Below are 17,203 nucleotides of genomic sequence, written 5' to 3'. Positions count from 1 at the left end.
GGGGGGGGTGTAAGGGAAACAGAGGAGATCCTTCCCAGCCCCTCCCACAACCACCTCCTGACCTGACATAAGTAATGTAATTTAAAATTAGTGTGCGTGACCAGTAGTACCAAGGGAACAGAACATCAAAGAATAAAACAAACTATGTTACCAGGGTGAAACAACTCTTATCTCAAGGAATATCTTAGATTCCTTGAGGAAAGCATGTACGTATCCAGGGAACTGGCCTCTCCTTGGACACCTACATAAAAAATAGGCATCTGGAGCTTTGGCCAAGCTCCACCTTTGCTCTAAGGTTGCTATCCTGCGGTTTACATAGATATAAAAAGGGCCATTTGGGAAGGGGACTTTTGCAGGTCTTCATTTCAGAGATGGGGATACCCACTCTGTTGACTTTCCTAACGGCTGTGATACAGGACTCTCCCAGCCAGATGTTCAAGAGTGGGTGCTTCCTGGGATTGGTGATGTATTTCTTCTTTATCTCTCTATCTTTCTGTTACAAGTGAAGTCTTTGTATTGGTTTGTTCTTTCTCTCTCTGTATGGGTGATGTTATTATGCCTCATAAGAGATGAAGTATTTTTTGCTGTCTCTCTGTATGGGTGATGATTGAGTATGCCCCATAGGAGATGATGTTCCCTATCCACAGATAGGTAAGATCTAGAGGCCTACTGAAGGGTTATGTATCTCCCCTTTTTAAGAGGGGATGATGTGTTGTTTCTAACAAAGCCTTGGATCAAATCTAGAGGCCAAATGTAAGGGAAACTGAAGAGTTGCTCTCCAGTCCCTCGCACCACCGCCTTATGACCTGACAAAAGTAATGTAATTTAAAGTTAGTACTTGTGACCGGGAGCACCAAGGGAACAGAACATCAAAGTAGGAATTGGTGCTTCCTCAGATTGGTGATGTACTTCTTCTTCCTTATCTCTCTACCTTTCTGTTAATATTGAATTTTCTGCAAGGCCAACTTTTAAACTGGCTACTTCAAAATGGCTGCTTTGCAATTGGGAATGTTCTCTATTTTATTACTATTTTGTGCCCTTAAAAGTTTGGGTTTTTGTAAGTATTTTTGAGTCATTCATAATTTGTACAAAGTTATTAAAGTTTGTTGGTTTGTAAGTTATAAGCAGTATGAGAAGTCTTTATATAACAGACCAATTAAAGTAACTATTTCTAAAATTAAAAAAAAAGAATACTTGGAAGTCCTCTATTTCTAAATGTCTATTTTTCCCTGAAAGATTATATTCAGTTTTGTTGAGTAGGTGATTCTTGGTTGTTATTCTAGTTTCTTTAGCTTCTGAAATATCATATTCAAAACCTTTTAATCCTTTAATGTAGAAGCTGCTAGATAGAGCATTTGTTATCCTGACTGTGAATTCATGATATTTGAATTGTTTGTTTCTTGCTGCTTACATAATGTTCTCCTTGATTTGGGAGCTCTGGAATTTGGCTATTATATTCCTGGAAGTTTTTGTTTTGGGGTCTCTATTAAAAGGTGATCTGTGGATTCTTTCAATTTTTATTTTACCCACTGGTTCTAGTATATGAGTTTTCTTTTCTTTTCTTTTCTTTTCTTTTTTTTTGAAATATGATCTCTAGGTTTTCTTTTTCTTTTTGATCACTGTGTTCAGGTAATCCAATAATCGTTAAAAAAAAAAAAGAAAATCTATCCTCAATCTATTTTCTAAGTCCATTATTTTTCCAATGAGATATTTCACACTTTATTTTTTTCAGTCTTTTGATTTTTTAATTTTTTTATTTTAATTTTTTTAAATATTTCAAATAATAAGTATTTTTATTGATCTTTCTCTCCACACCAGACTCCTTCCCCTCCCATCTAGTTGAACATTTTTTTTAAAAGAACCCAAAAACCAAATCCCTCAATAAATATCTACACAGTCTGGCAAAATAAATTCTCACATTAGCCATGTTTGAAAAAGTATGTTTCTTTCTCCATTTAAGTTCATTACCTCTCTAGCAAGAAGGCAAGAAAGCATGTTTCATCTTTATTCTTCTGGACTTGTGAGATTAATTCTTGAATTTTGGTTTGTTATTATGTATTTATTGGAGGTCTAAAGTCTTTCAAAGTTGTTTCTTTTTTCTTTTTTTTTTCATTTCTTTTTAGTTTTCAACATTCATTTCCACAGGCTTTTGAGTTCCAAGTTTTCTCTCAATCTCTCTCCTCCCTCCACCCTAAGATGGCATGGCTCTGAATACCTCTTCCACCAATATGCCCTTGCTTCTATCACCCCCCCCCTTTTCTTATCCCCTTCTATTTTCCTTTGGGGTGGGATTGATTTCTATACCCCATTGCCTGTATATATCACTTCCCAGTTGCATGTAAAAAGAATTTTTATCATTTGTTTTTAAAACTGAGTTCTAAATTCTCTCCCTCCCTCCCCATCCACCCTCATTGAGAAGGCAAGCAACTTGATACAAGTCATACATGTGTAGTCATGATGTGAAAAACTAACTATATTTCCCTTCATCCTATCCCACCTCCCCCCCATTTATTCTCTTCTCTTCTTTGACCCTGCCCCCCTCAAAAGTGTTTGCTTCCGATTACCCCCTCTGCCAATCTGCCTTCCCTTTTATCTTCTCTCCCTCTTCCACACCCAGTTGAGTGTGTATATTATTCCTTCCTCAAGCCAAATCCAATGAGAGTAAAATTCATTCATTCCCTCTCACCTTCCCCCTTCCCCTCCACTGTAAAAGCTTTTACTTGTCTGTTTTATGTGAGATAATTTACCCCACTCTACCTCTCCCTTTCTCTTTCTCCCAGTATAATCCTCTCTTACCCCTTAATTTTATTCTCGTTATCACCTCTTCATCTTCAATGTACCCTGTGCCCTCTATCTATCTATCTATCTATCTATCTATCTATCTATCTATCTATCTATCCATCTATATATGTATATATACATGTAATTTTTTCTCCTTTAGCAAGCTGTTGACTTGTTTTTTTTATGATTTTCTTGCATCACTCTCATTTCTCTTCCCAGTTTTTCCTCTACTTCTCTTACTTCTTTCTCAAAATCCTTTTTGAGCTCTTCCATGGCCTGGGACTGATTCATATTTTTCTTGGAGATTTTGTATGTGGGAGCTTTGACTTTGTTGCCTTCTTCTGGTTGTATGTTTTGATCTTCTTTCTCACCAAAGAAAGATTCTATGGTCTGAGTTTTTTTGTTTGTTTGTTTTTTTTGCACTGTTTGCTCATGTTCCCAGGCAATTATTTGATTTTTAAACTCTTTGTTAAGGTAGGGGTCTGCTTCCAGTGTGGAGGATGTACTGTCCTAAGCTTCAAGGGTTTTGTGCAGCTGTTTTCAGAGATACTTCTAGGGACCTGTAAATTTTCAGTTCTTTTAAGGTGGTATGATCAAAGGCAAGGTGTTTACTTTTCTTTTGGCCTGTGCTCTTTTCTATGAGTGACCACAAGCACTCTTTTCCACCTTGGAAGTGTGAGGAAGATTCCCTCTTCATCACCACCACCACAAACTCTACCATGCCAATGCTCATCCTCACCCTAGGACGACGATCCAGGACTGTGACCCAGATCCAAGGACGAATAAAGCAAGCAAATCCTGCCTCAGCACTAGCAAAGAGATCCCTCTAATCTCTTTCTGATGAGCTGCTTGATCCCCCCACCATCTGTAAGTCAAGAGCTCCAGAAGCAGCCACCATCCCAGGGCTGTGCTAGGACTAGGCCTGGACCACACTCCTCTCTCACCCAGGTCCGACAGACCTTTCCTACTGACCTTCTAAGTTCTGTTTGGCATTTGTGGGTTGAGTAGTCTGGAAACCCCTACAGCTACTAGTGATTTAGTCATCTGAGGCCTTCTCCAGGTTCACTGAGGCCCAGTATTTGCCTGTGCAGCCCACATTGAACTGTGTTCTTCTCCCAGCCTAGGGCAACAGACCTTTCCCATCACCCATCCAGGTTGTCTTGCACTGGAAATTTGTTTTATTTTGCCTTTTTGTGGGTTCTGCTGCTCTAGAATTTGTTTAGAGCCATTTTACAGGTATTTGGAGAGGTTTGGGGGAAAGCTCAAATAAATCACTGTTTTTACTCTTCCATCTTGGCTCTGACCTCAGTTTTTTGTTTTTTTTTTTATATTTTTTTAAATATTCCTTGATGACTTGTGGAGTCATTAGCTTCCACTTGTCCACTTCTAATTTTAAGGAATTATTTTCTCCAGTGAGCCTTTGTATGACTTTTTCCATTTGACCAATTCTACTTGACAAGGAATTATTTTCTTCAATGAATTTTTTTATATGTTTTCCCATTCGGCCAATTCTGCTTTTTAACAAGTTTTCTTTCATGAGTTTTTGTGACTCTTTCATCATTTGGTCAATTCTGTTTTAAAGGTATTATTTCATTATTTTTGTGCCTCTTTTACCAAGCTGTTGACTTTTTACACAATTTTCTTGCATCATACCCATTTCTTTTCCCATTTTTTCCCTCTGCTTCTCTTATTTGATTTTTAACATACTTTTAAAAAATTTTTTAGGTCTTCAAGAAATTCTTTTAGGGCTTCTGTACAAATCATCTTTTTTTTTTGAGGCTTTTAATGTAGCTGCTTTGATTTGCTTTGATTTCATTGTCTTCTGCTTGGTTAGTATCTTAGTCTTCTCTGACTTTGCATAGTCCTCCCTCACTAAAATCAAAGTCATTGCAAGTCATGTCATCATTTCCCTGATGTCATGGTACTCTTAGAGAATGAAGGACAACTATAACCTGTGAGTAGTCTGAGCTGCCTGAATGGGGACCTAGCTGGCCAGATCCAGTTAGACATTTCAGCTCCTCCTCTCCTTTCCCCTCCTCTCTTCTTCTCTCTTCTCCTCTCCTCTCCTCTCTTCTCTTCTCCTCTCCTGTTCCCTCCTATCCTCTCCTCTTACTTGAGGGTGTGCTGCCTAAAGGAAGGCAAATTTTGATGGCCAAAAGCCACCTAGTTACCTTGGTGTTTACTGGCTAGATTTCAAAGACCAAGCCTGGATCTCATGGATTAGACAACAATAGGTCCCTGCTCAAGTACCACTTAATGGTTATGTTTTGGGCCCACCAGCCTCAAAGTGAATATAAATATTAGTTGTTTCTCTTTTGGCCAGCAACCCTGAGGGTCTTGCCCTCCCAGTTTGATTTTTTTTTTATTAAAAGAATCATGCCTTGATTCATTCCTTACAAAGGCCTATTTAATGAATTGGTGTTGCCTCACTCAAAGGGAGAATTGGAAAAAACCTTAGTTTAAAAGGGTCAAGGTCTCCCACTGCATCCTGGGCCATCTCCAGTCATCCTGATGAATATCTGGTCACTGGACCCAGATGGCTCTGGAGGAGAAAGTGAGGCTGGTGACTTTGCACAGCTCTCCCTCTTTCAAATCAAAGTCAATTGCAAGTCATATCACCTCCCTTATGTCATTGTCATCTTCATGAACAAAGGACAAACCACAACCACAAGTAACTTTCTATTTTCAGATTCTTTTTTGTTGTTTACTCATTTTTTCAGTTTATTTCTTCACTTTAAAATTTATGTTAAGTCTGGCTCTGCTCCTGCAGTGGAGGGGGCACTGTCCTAAACTTCAGTGGTGTGTGTTTTGTGTGTGTGCGTGTGTATGTGTGTGTGTGTGTGTGTGTGTGTGCACTTTACTGTTGTCATAGCTAGATAAGGAGGTCTGAAAGTTTTCAATTCTTCCAAGGTGTTATGATATAAGAAGTTTCCTCACTGCTCTCCTGGCCTGTACTCTGGCCCCTGAACCTCTACAAGCACTCTTCTACACCTCAGGACTACAACCAGGGCTCCTACTCTTCTGTGGCAATGTACACTCTTGTTTCTTCTGGCCCTCTAAATGAAAGTCTGGTTAGTGATAGTGCTTATCTCTGCCACTGACCTGAGCAGTGGACTCTCTTCTCCCATGAATGACCACAAACCCTCCTCTATACCATGGAAATGTAAACAAGTCTCCTACTCCCCCAGGGCAGCAAGTACCAGTGGGCTACTGTTCCTTTTCATCCTGGAACTGTGACCCAAGACTGTGTATGGGCAATGCAAGGCTTTCCTGCACCCAGTGCCTGCAGAAAGTCACTTTATCCTTCTGACCACTTGTCAGACCCCTCTACCATTTCTGTGCTGAAAGCTCCTAAAGCTGCTATCCTGCTGATGCAGCTGCTCCAAAGGCTTGGCCTGATCTGGCTGGACTGTGTTCCTAGGTCAGTCACCACCTGCTGAACTTCTAAGTTGTCTTGTACTAGAAAATTTTTCACCCTAACCTTTTGTTGGCCCTGCCACTTTGATTTCAAATTAAGACATTATTTTAAAATTGTTTGGAGGAGAAATTTGGAGACTGCAACTGAGTTACTGTTACTCTGCCATCTTGGTTCCATACTTCTAATAAGCATTTCTTAAGCACCTACTATGTGCTAGGCACTGTGCTCAACACTAGGAAATTTAAAAAAAAAAGAATAGCTGTGTGAATCTGGGCAAGTCACTTAACCCCTATTGCCTCACAAAAAAAAAAGCAAATATAGTCCCTTCCCTAAAAAAAACTCAATATAAGGGGCAGGTAGATGGCATGGTGGACAGAGCACCAGCCCTGGAGTCATGAGGACCTGAGTTCAAATACAGCTTCAGACACATAACACTAGCTATGTGACCCTGGGCAAGTCACTTAACCCCATTGCCTAAGGGAGAAAAAGCTCAGTAAAAATGCAACATGCGAACAGCTATGTATAAAGATATCTAGAGATAATTGGAATAATCAAGTATATGAAAGCATTAGCATTAGTGGAGATTAGGAAAAGTTTGTGGTAGAAGGTAACATTCTAGCCTGGTGATGAAGAAAGCCAAGGAAAGCCAGTAGAAGATGAGAGGAAGAGATTCCAGATATGGGGATAGCCAGATCAATCACTTCAGCTGGAAGATGGAGTGTCTTATGCAAAGGAAAACATGGAAGCCAGTGTCACTGGATTATAAAGTATGGAGGGTTGAGTAAGGCATAACAAGACAGAAAAAGTAGGAAGGTAAGGTTATGGGGGGCTTCCATAGCCAAACAGAAGATTTTAATTTTGATTTAGAAATTGAAGGAGAGCCACTGGAGTTTATTGATTAGAGAGCATGACAGGGTCAGAGCTGTTCTTTAGAAAAAAATCATGTTGACAACTTAGCAGAAGATAGAATGTGATTGTGAGAAACTTGAGACAGGGAGATCAATCAGCAGCATATAGCCATAGTCCAGGCAAGAGGTAATGAGGACTGGTATCAGGGTTGTGTTAATATCAGAGGAGAGAAGAAGATATATAAAAGAGTTGTCATGTAGGAAAAATCAGCAGGACTTGACAGCAGATTGGATATGGACTTGAGAGGTAGTAAGAAGTTAAGGGTAACATCTATTTTGCAAACCTGAGTGAGTGGGAGAATGGAGATTTTCACTACAGACATAAGAAAGTTAATAAATAGGGTTTGGGGGAAATATAATGTTTAAGAGGTTAGTGGTAATTTTGAAGAGAGACATTTCAGTTAAATGATGAGGTCAAGTGCCAAACTGTAGAGAATTAAGGAGAAAGGAAAGGAAGTAGATACACAGATTGTAGAAAGCCTTCTCGAAGAGTTTATGTATAAAAGGGAAGAGAAATTTGGGACAGTAGCTAGCAAAAGAAGTTTGGATCATGTGAAGGTTGTTTTTGTTTGTTTGTTTGTTTGTTTTGTTTGTTTGTTGTTGTTGTTGTTGTAGTTATTTTTAGAATGAGGTAGCCATGGACATGTTTATAGACAGTTGGAAAGCAGTCAGAAGACAGGGAGAGATTGAAGATAAGTGAGAAATTGGGGATGATGAAAGGAGCAATCTGCTAGAGAAGACAAAATGGCATGGGATTACTTGTCCATATAATGTAGTTTGACCTTACAAGGAGAATGGCCACTTCTTCATGTGAGACAGGGGTGGAGGCAGTGAGAAAGGCAGATAGAATCTGAGTGGTATGAGATGAGGAGTGAAGAAGAGGAAACTCTTGGAAAACATTCCTATTTGTTGGGGTGGGAGGGAATCCTGACTTGTGAATGAAGGAATACATGAAAAACCCATAGGCATCAAACATGCTGAGTGAACCTTCTATAATGAACTTGTAAGAAAGCATGGACAAAAGCCTTATAGGGTAGGCAATCATTAATTGGTTGTAATTTACATCATTAGATAAAATATCTACATCAAAGAGGTGTAAAGTATTTTATATTTGATATATAAAAAGATTTAGAGGATGTTGTCACATATGGAAAAATATGATTATTTCATATTAATCTCTGGATTAACAACACAAATCTTTCTAATCTCTTTCTCCTTCTCTCTCTTTTTCTTCCCGCCCCCCTGCATTGGACTGTGAGGTTTTTATGCCTTAGTAATTGGTCAATTTTTGTGTAAGCACCATGGACCACTGAGACAATAGTATATTCCTTTCTATCCCCATTTAATTTTCTCCAAAGATCTAACTTTTCTAAAGTTCTATTCACCTCCTTAACTTCTTTCTCGTTAATTTTGTGGTTAGATTTATCCAGTTGAAAGATGCGATGGTTGAGGTCTCCCACTGGTATAGTTTTGATGTCTATTTCTTCCTGTAACTCTCTAAACTTCTCCCCTAAGAATTTGGATGCTATACCACTTGGTGCATATATATTTAGTAATGATATTCATTGTCTATGGTACCTTTTAGCAGGATGTAATTTCCTTCCTTATCTCTGTTAATAAGATCTATTTTTGCTTTTGCTTTCTCTGACTTCAGGATGGCTACTCCTGCCTTTTTTTTTACTTCAGCTGAATTATAATATATACTACTCCAGCCTTTTACCTTTACCTTGTGTGTATCCCTTTATTTCAAATGTGTTTCTTGTAAACAACATACTGGAGGATTATAGTTTTTAATTTAATTTAATTTGCTATCTGTTTCCATTTTATGGGAGAGTTCATCCCATTCACATTCACAGTTATGATATCTGTGTCTTTCACTCCATCCTATCACCCTCCACTTATGCTTTTCTTTCTCCTTTCTCCCTTTCCCTTCTCACTAGTGTTTTGCTTCTGACCATTGCCTCCTTCAGTACTACTTTTTCCTCCCCTTCTATTTACCCCCTCCCTTTTCTTTTCCCTTTCCCATCCTACTTCCTGTAGGGTAAGTTAAATTTCTATACCTAACTGATTATGTTATTCTCTCTTTGAACCATATCTGATAAGAGTAAGGTTCAAATAATACTCATCTCCCTCCTTTCCCTCTACTGTAATAGGTTTTTGTGCCTTTTCATGTTACCCTGTCTTTCTGGTGGTTCAAGTATTCCAGGATTTTTCCTGGGGTGAAATTTTCTGGGCTTTCAGAGGTTAATAAGGGAGAGTGGGAGCGACTTACTTCTTACTTTGCCATCTTGGCTCTTAGAAGTGGAACCCCAGTTATTTTCTTAGATGAACTACTGTCTAACTATGCCTTTCCAATGTAGTACTTATAATGATATTCTAAAAGCAAGTGCAAGACTATATATTTTGTCTCTATTAAATTTCATGATTAGTTGGTTCCATTCACCTACAAATATAAGAGGTCCTACTAATAGAAAAAAATGAAACAAAACAAAACAAGAATCAGGATGCAAATCTGCAAAAAACTTTAAAGTACTTAAATTAAGAGCAGAAAACACTGGCAGTTTTTAATATTCAACTCTCATCCAGATTTGATATGCTCCTCTAATTATAGGCAATGGCTCTCATGCTTTACCAGTGATTAAACTATTGTCATTTATTACAGTATTTCCCTTAGGTTGATATGTAAGAAATCTGATACATCAAATCAAATCATAGTTGGCAGTTTGTATTAAGTTTGACAAGTGTACTGAAAGGACATTGGTAAATTAAATGGGAATAGGGGAGTGGGAGACTCATTTTTTTTTCTCTTTGGTCTAAGCTTTTCTTGTATCTTAATAAGAACAAAACCTCACATCTGGCTTCACTTAAATTGTATAAATCTTTGAAGTAAAGTTCAGTCAAATTCTGTTATTTGATGTGTGTGTGTGTGTGTGTGTGTGTGTGTGTGTGTGTGTGTTTCCCCCAAAAGGGAAAAGTACACTCTCAGATCAGGCTGACTTCAGTGAAAAAAATTACCTTGTTAAAGTATCTGGTTCATATCTTTCTGGACTGACAGCATGTGCACATTTTAGGAATATGAATGTGGAAGACAAGAGGCAAGATTTTTTAAGATATATTTTCAAATCAAGGTAAATAAGACAGAAGCAGAAATTGTCTATAGACATGATTTAAAAACAACAACAAAATCAAGATGCTTCTCAATGTGATTAAAAATCAGTAGCCTCGTTAATATTTTCTTACAGGGAATTATCCTCAATAAGCATTATAATTTTTCATTTAAATTTTAATTATACACTTTGTATTTTTAGCTTCACAAAGAGAAAAGAGTACCAGAATAGGAGAGAGAGAGGGAGCTAGAGAGACAGAGAGATAGAGACATAGAGAGTCAGAGAGAGACAGAGAGAGAGAGAGAGAGAGAGACAGAGAGAGAGAGTCAGAGAGAGAGAAACATTTAAAAAACAATTAATTCCAAAAATACATAGACTATTTGGGAAAATAGGTATAGAAGGTGTCTTACCAAATTCTTTTTATGATACAAATATGGTGCTGATACCTTAACTGGGAAGAGTCAAAACAGAGAAAGAAAATTATAGACCAATTTCCCTAATGAATATAGATGCAAACATTTTAAATAAAATATTAGCAAATAGATTACAGCAATTTAACATGAGAATAATATACTATGACCAGGTAGAATTTCTACCAGGAATGCAGGGCTGGTTCAATATTAGGAAAACTATCAGCATAATTGATCATATTAACAACAAAACTAACAGAAACCACATGATCATCTCAATATATGCAGAAAAAAGCTTTTGACAAAATACAATACCCATTCCTATTAACAGTAGAGAGCATAAGAATAAATGGAGTCTTCCTTAAAATGATAAGTAGCATCTACCTAAAACCTTCAGTGAGCATTGCATGTAATGAGGATAAGCTAGAAGCATTTCCAATAAGATTGGAGGTGAAACAAGGATGTCCATTATAATATGGTACTAGAGACATTAGCTTTAGCAATAAGAGAAGAAAAAGAAATTGTAGGTATTAGAATAGGCAAAGAAGAAACAAAGCTATCACTCTTTGCAGATGATTTGATGATGTACTTAGAGTATCCTAGAGAATCAAGTAAAAAACTACTGGAAATAATAAACAACTTTAGTAAAATTACAGGTTATCAAATAAACCCACATAAATAACTGACATTTCTCTATATTACCAACAAAGCCCAACAGCAAGAGATAGAAAGAAGAATCCCATTTAAAGTTACTGTAGACATTATAAAATATTTAGAAGTCTACCTACTGAAACAAACCCAAGAACTATATGAACACAATTACAAAACACTTTTCACACAAATAAATTCCAATCTAAATAACTGGAAAAACATCAGTTGCTCATGGGTAGGTCAAGCTAATATAATAAAAATGACAATTCTACCTAATTTAATTTATTTATTCAATCCCATGCCAATCAAACTACCAAAAATTATTTTATAGAGCTAGTAAAAATAATAACAGGATTCATTTGGAAGAACAAAAGGTCCAGAATATCAAGGGAACTAATGAAAAGAAATGCAGGGGAAGGTGGCCTAGCCATTTCAGATCTTAATGTATTATAAAGCAGCAATCATCAAAACTATTTAGTAGTGGCTGAGGAATAGAGTGATGGATCAGTGGAATGGGTTAGGTATGCAAAATACAATAGTCAACGACTATAGTAATTACTATTTTATAAACCCAAAATCCCAGCTTCTGGGATAAGGACTCAATATTTGACAAAAACTACTGGGAAAACTGGAAAAGAGTATGGCAGAAACAAGGTATAGACCAAAATCTGACACTAAATACCATAAAGTTAAAATAGGTATGTGATTTAGATATAAAGGTTGATACTATAAGCAAACTGGGAGGGCAAGAAATAGTTCACCTGTCAGAATTATGGAGAACAGAAGAATTTATGACTAAAGAAGAGACAGAGAACATTATGAAATGGAATATGGATTATTTTTATTACATTAAATTGAAAAGATTTTGCACAAACAAAGCCAATACACCAAGATTAGAAGGGAAGCAGAAAACTGAGAAAGAATTTTTACAACTAGTGTCTCTAATGAGAGCCTCATCTAAAATATATAGAGAATAAGTCAAATTTATAAGAATACTAGTCATTCTCCAATTGATAAATGGTCAAAGCATATGAACAGGCAGTTTTCAGATGAAGAAATTAAAACTATCTATAGTCATATGAAAAAAAATGCTCTGAATCACTTTTGATTATAGAAATGCCAATCAAAACAATTCTGAGGTACCACAACACACCTATCAGATTGGCTAACATGGCAAAACAGGAAAATGATAAATTTTGGAGAAGATGCAGGAAAATTGGAGCACTAATGCATTGTTGGTGGAGTTGTGAACTGATCTAACCATTTTGGAGAGCAATTTGGAAGTATGCCCAAAAGGCTATAAAAATGTGCACACCCTTGGACCAGCAATAGCTCTTCTAGGGCTGTATACCAAAGAGATCACAAAAATGGGAAAAGGAGCCACATGTATAAAAATATCTATAGCAGCTCTTTCTGTGGTGGCAAAGAATTAGAATTTGAGGGGATGACCAACAATTGGGGAATGGCTGAACAACTTGTGGTATATGAATGTAATGGAATATTATTATGCTATAAGAAATGATGAGCAAGTGGATTTCAGAAAAACCTGGGAAGACTTGTATGGACTGATGCTGAGTGAAGTGAGCAGAACCAGGAGAATGTACACTGTAACAGCCATGTTGTGCAATGACTAACTTTGATAGACTTAGCTCTTCTCAGCAATGTGAGGATCTAAGACATCTCCAAAGACCCCATGATGGAAAATGCTATCCACATCCAGGGAAAGAACTATGGAGTTTGAATGCAGATTGAAGTATACTATTTGCTCTTTTTTTCTTCTGTTTTATTTTTCTTCTTTCTTGTGGTTCCTTCTATTGGTTCAGATTGCACACTATCTTTGGGAGGGAGGCAAAGAGGGAGGGAGAGAAAATTTAAAAATCAAAAGCTTATGGAAGTGATTGTTGAAAACTAAAACCAAATTAATAAAAAAAAGAAAATAACTGAGTTTTAGTGGACTATGACCTTAATATTTGTCAGAAGGGTGATAAATGCTCATCAAAAAATGCTAGTCAAAAATATTAATGTGCTCTTGTGATGCATCAAAAGGCAAAGCTTCTGGGAATAAAGATGTGATAATCCTGATGTACCACTTTATTCTGCCCTGTTCAGACCACTACTAAAGTATTCCTTTCAGTACTAAGCAGTATATTTAGGAAAGATGTTTGTAAACCTAGAGAAGATTCAGAAGAGGTAAACAGAATGGTGAAAAGATTTGAACTAATGCTATATAAAGATGAATGGAAGGAACTGAAACTATTTAGTGAAAAGAAGAAGCTCAGTCGAGAAATGATAGCTGACTCCAAGAATTTGAAAAGCTGTCATGTAGAAGAAAGAATAGATTTCTTCTGTTTGGCCCTAGAAGACATTAACAAAGAGGAATACTTAGATGTTTCAAGGAGGTTAAACTATGTTTGATGTCCAAAAACTAAAGTTTGTAAAAAGTGGAACTAATGAAAAGCAGAATGGGCTTTTTTGGGAAAGAATGATTTTCACATCATTGGAGGTCTGCAGGAAAAGGCTGGATGACCATTTATCAGTGGGGAAATTGATTCATTTTTAAGGTATAGATTGGATTTAATGGCCACTAAATTCCCATCCATCTCTTAAATTCTATAATCCTTTGATCCTCTCATTGTGTAGAGATGTGGAATAGATGATAATACAGTTAGATAGATTCAGAATGGGTTAAATGATTAGACCCAAAGAATAGCAGTTACTGTCTAAAGGCTAACTTAAAGGAGTTATTTAGTACAGTACGTATGGGATGACCCTGTCCTTGGCCTTGTGCTGACCAACATTTTTATCAGTGATACGAATGAAACTGTAGATGGCAGGTTTATCAAATATGAAAATGGAGTGAAGTATGGAGGAACTCCTAATACACTGGATGATAAATTGTGGATCTAAAAGGTCTTAGCAGGCTAGAATTATGTACAAAATCAAATCAATGAATTTAACATAAATCATAACATGGAATAAATATAAAATTGTACATTTGGATCACAAATCAACTTCACAAATACAGGATGGGAGAGACATGGAGAGAGACAGACAGAAAGACAGACCATGAGAGAGAGACAGAGAGAGAGGGACAGAGAGAGACAGAGACAGAGAGAGACAGAGAGAGAGAGAGAAAGAGAGAGAAACAGAGAATCAGTGGGAAACCAAATATAAATAAACAAGATCATCACTGCCCTTGAAGAACTTACATTTTATTAAAAAAAACACACACATAAGTGAATGATAGAAATTAAATGTATGTGTTGAAGGGTGCATGTGTTAAAATGGTCTGGAGATGGTAGGCAAATAGATAAGGGCCAGGTAAAATAGATGAAATCTTACCTATCAGAGTCCAGGGTGGTTTTAGAGTTGGAGTCCAAGACATTATTTAGAAGGATCATGACTAAATGATAGTTCTTGTGAAAGAGATCTGGTGTTACAGTGGATTGCAATCTCAATAAAGGGTAACAAAGTGAAATGGTAGTCAAAGAAATTGATTGTATTTGGGGCTACATTAAGACAGGGATGAGTAAGGTAATAGTTCTGCCCTATTTTGCTATTGTCATAACATATCTGAAATCACTTTTTCAATGATTTTGAGAAAGGCAGACAAGCTGAGCTATATCCAGAAGATAAACTTGATAACATGTAAATTGCTTAACAAACCTTAAACCTCTTTACTGCAATTGTTATTATCATTATTATTGTTATTGTTCTTGTTATCATCCAGCAGAAGTTGATCATGATGATGAAAAGATCAGAGAAGAAAACATTTCTTGAAGAAGGAGGATAGTAGTTTTTATGCTGGAAAAGTTAAGAAAGTTATATGTAATAAATCTTCAATTATTTGAAAGGTTGTCACATGGAAGAGTGAATATGTTTGCCCTGATTAGTCCCCAAGGAAAGGACTAGGAGTTGCAAGTGAGAATTTTAGAAAGGTGCATTCAGGACTGATGTAAGGAAAGTTAATTTCTAACAATTAGATCTAACCCTAAATGGAAAATGTAGTCTTGGTAGTAGTAAATTTCATATTACCAGGCATCTTTAAGAAGAGTCTGCATGTGAAGGATATTATAGAAAAGATTTTTGGTCACAAATATGATGAACTAGCTGACTTCTATAGTTTATTCCAGCTCTTAAATTATTTGTCTCCTTTAAACATCCAAAGATTTTTTTCTTTTTAATTTAAAAAAGTGTTATTATTAATATAACTTTCTTATTTATTTTAAAATTGTTACCCACTTAAAAGTCATACCTAATATTTTAAAATAATTTATATTCACAAATTGTGTTACACAATTATGTCTTTTAATCCTCATTATAACACTTTAGATATAAGGTACATAGAGGTAGATACTATTATGGCCATTTCACAGAGAAGAAACAGAAAAGTTAAGTGAATTATCCAAGATCATAAAATTATTAATTGGATCCAACTGACTCTGGAATCTAGTCATTCTGACCCTAGTCCACTGGAATTTTCATTACATTTATCTGCTCCTCAACTTATGTAAATTCTTCCCTCTAAGAATTCTTTTTAAATGGAGTAACTTCACTTACTTATTAGATATTATACAAATACAAAGTTGAGGGTGAGATGACTTAAGAGTTTTAATCTATATAAATGCTAATTGAGGTAACCTAATGTAGCAAAAGGCCCTCAAGTTTTACATAGTATTTGAACAATTAATTCATGAAGGAATTTGATCTAATTTGGTTACCAAATTGAAAACAAAACAATCATAACCCAGCCTACATAGCTGAGAGATTTTATTTCTACATTTTAACATCCTGCTTTCAATAGGTGGAGAAATTCTGTGAATAGTTCCTAAATTTTTCCCAGTAGACTAATATTAAATAAATGCATGAAAAATTCATGGACTACAGGATGTTTTTAAAACCATGATCAGTGTAATTAATAAGAAGAAATGAAAAACTGTTATACAAGCACATTAAACTAAGCTGTGTCAAATGCTACTTGGGGAAAACAGTTATTCTGATCTGTCTCATTAGAATAAAAATATAAATTGGCTGAAAATCATCATAAAAAATGAGATGGCATGAAGGAATAATTATCTCTTGGTTGATGTACATTGTCTTTTAACAACATAAAAAATTAGGAGTTATAACTAGTCACCATTTTTAAGGAAATTCACTTTTTAGGAGGACATAAAAATTGAGGATAGGATTAGAGATGGTGAGGTGGTTTTTCGATGGAATGAAACAAATGGAAGAAGGCAAAAATTTCATATTAACTTGAACTAGTAAAGCTTTCTTAAAAAATAGCTCTCTTATCTGGTTAGTCTGCCATTCATAAAGTTTGTTTCTTAGGCATCATTACTTAATTCTTTGAACTGAATTGATCATATGTATTTGGAACTGTCTCTTTTGAAAAAACAGGATTTTCTGTGTTGGAGCTTTCATTTTCATTATAAATTCCAAGTTATGGTAGTTTATTTTACTTTGTCATTCCCTTCCTTCTTTCTTCCTTCCTTCTTTCCTTCCTTACTTCCTCCTTCCCTCCCTCCCTCCCTTTCTTCCCTTGCCAAAAAAAAAAAAAAACAAAAGAAAGCAAAACTAACTTCTGCAAACATTCCCTTTTCAAATGTGAAACAACTTTCTCTATATGATTCATCTGAAAAATGTTACTGATTCCATGCAATATTCAAACAATGAAACTCTATGGTGATTCACATGATTGCAGATTCATGAAGTTGGGTGAAAGTCACAAGGAGAATTCAGAGGAGAGTAGGCTCATCACCATTCACATAGGGACCAATTACAAAGACTGAGGATGGTTTGACAGAAACAAGGATGAGTTCATGGGTTGCTGAGAGTGAATGTAAAACTAGATCAATACAATCCCTGTGTAAATGGGGGAGAGAGAGAGAGAGAGAGAGAGAGAGAGAGAGAGAGAGAGAGAGAGCA

At 36.2% G+C, this 17,203-nt stretch overlaps 1 pseudogene; it reads left to right on the top strand.

Annotated features, from left to right (window-relative positions):
* Nucleotides 1-6,038: 6,038 nt before the first annotated feature.
* LOC114043834 overlaps nucleotides 6,039-17,203 on the top strand; it is a 143,466-nt pseudogene continuing 132,301 nt past the window's right edge.

This window comes from Vombatus ursinus, unplaced genomic scaffold, assembly GCF_900497805.2.
Source record: "Vombatus ursinus unplaced genomic scaffold, bare-nosed wombat genome assembly UNPS02014770.1, whole genome shotgun sequence".
Lineage (NCBI taxonomy): Eukaryota > Metazoa > Chordata > Mammalia > Diprotodontia > Vombatidae > Vombatus > Vombatus ursinus.
Note: the sequence above shows the minus strand (reverse complement) of the source record. Positions and strands in the feature narration are given on the sequence as shown.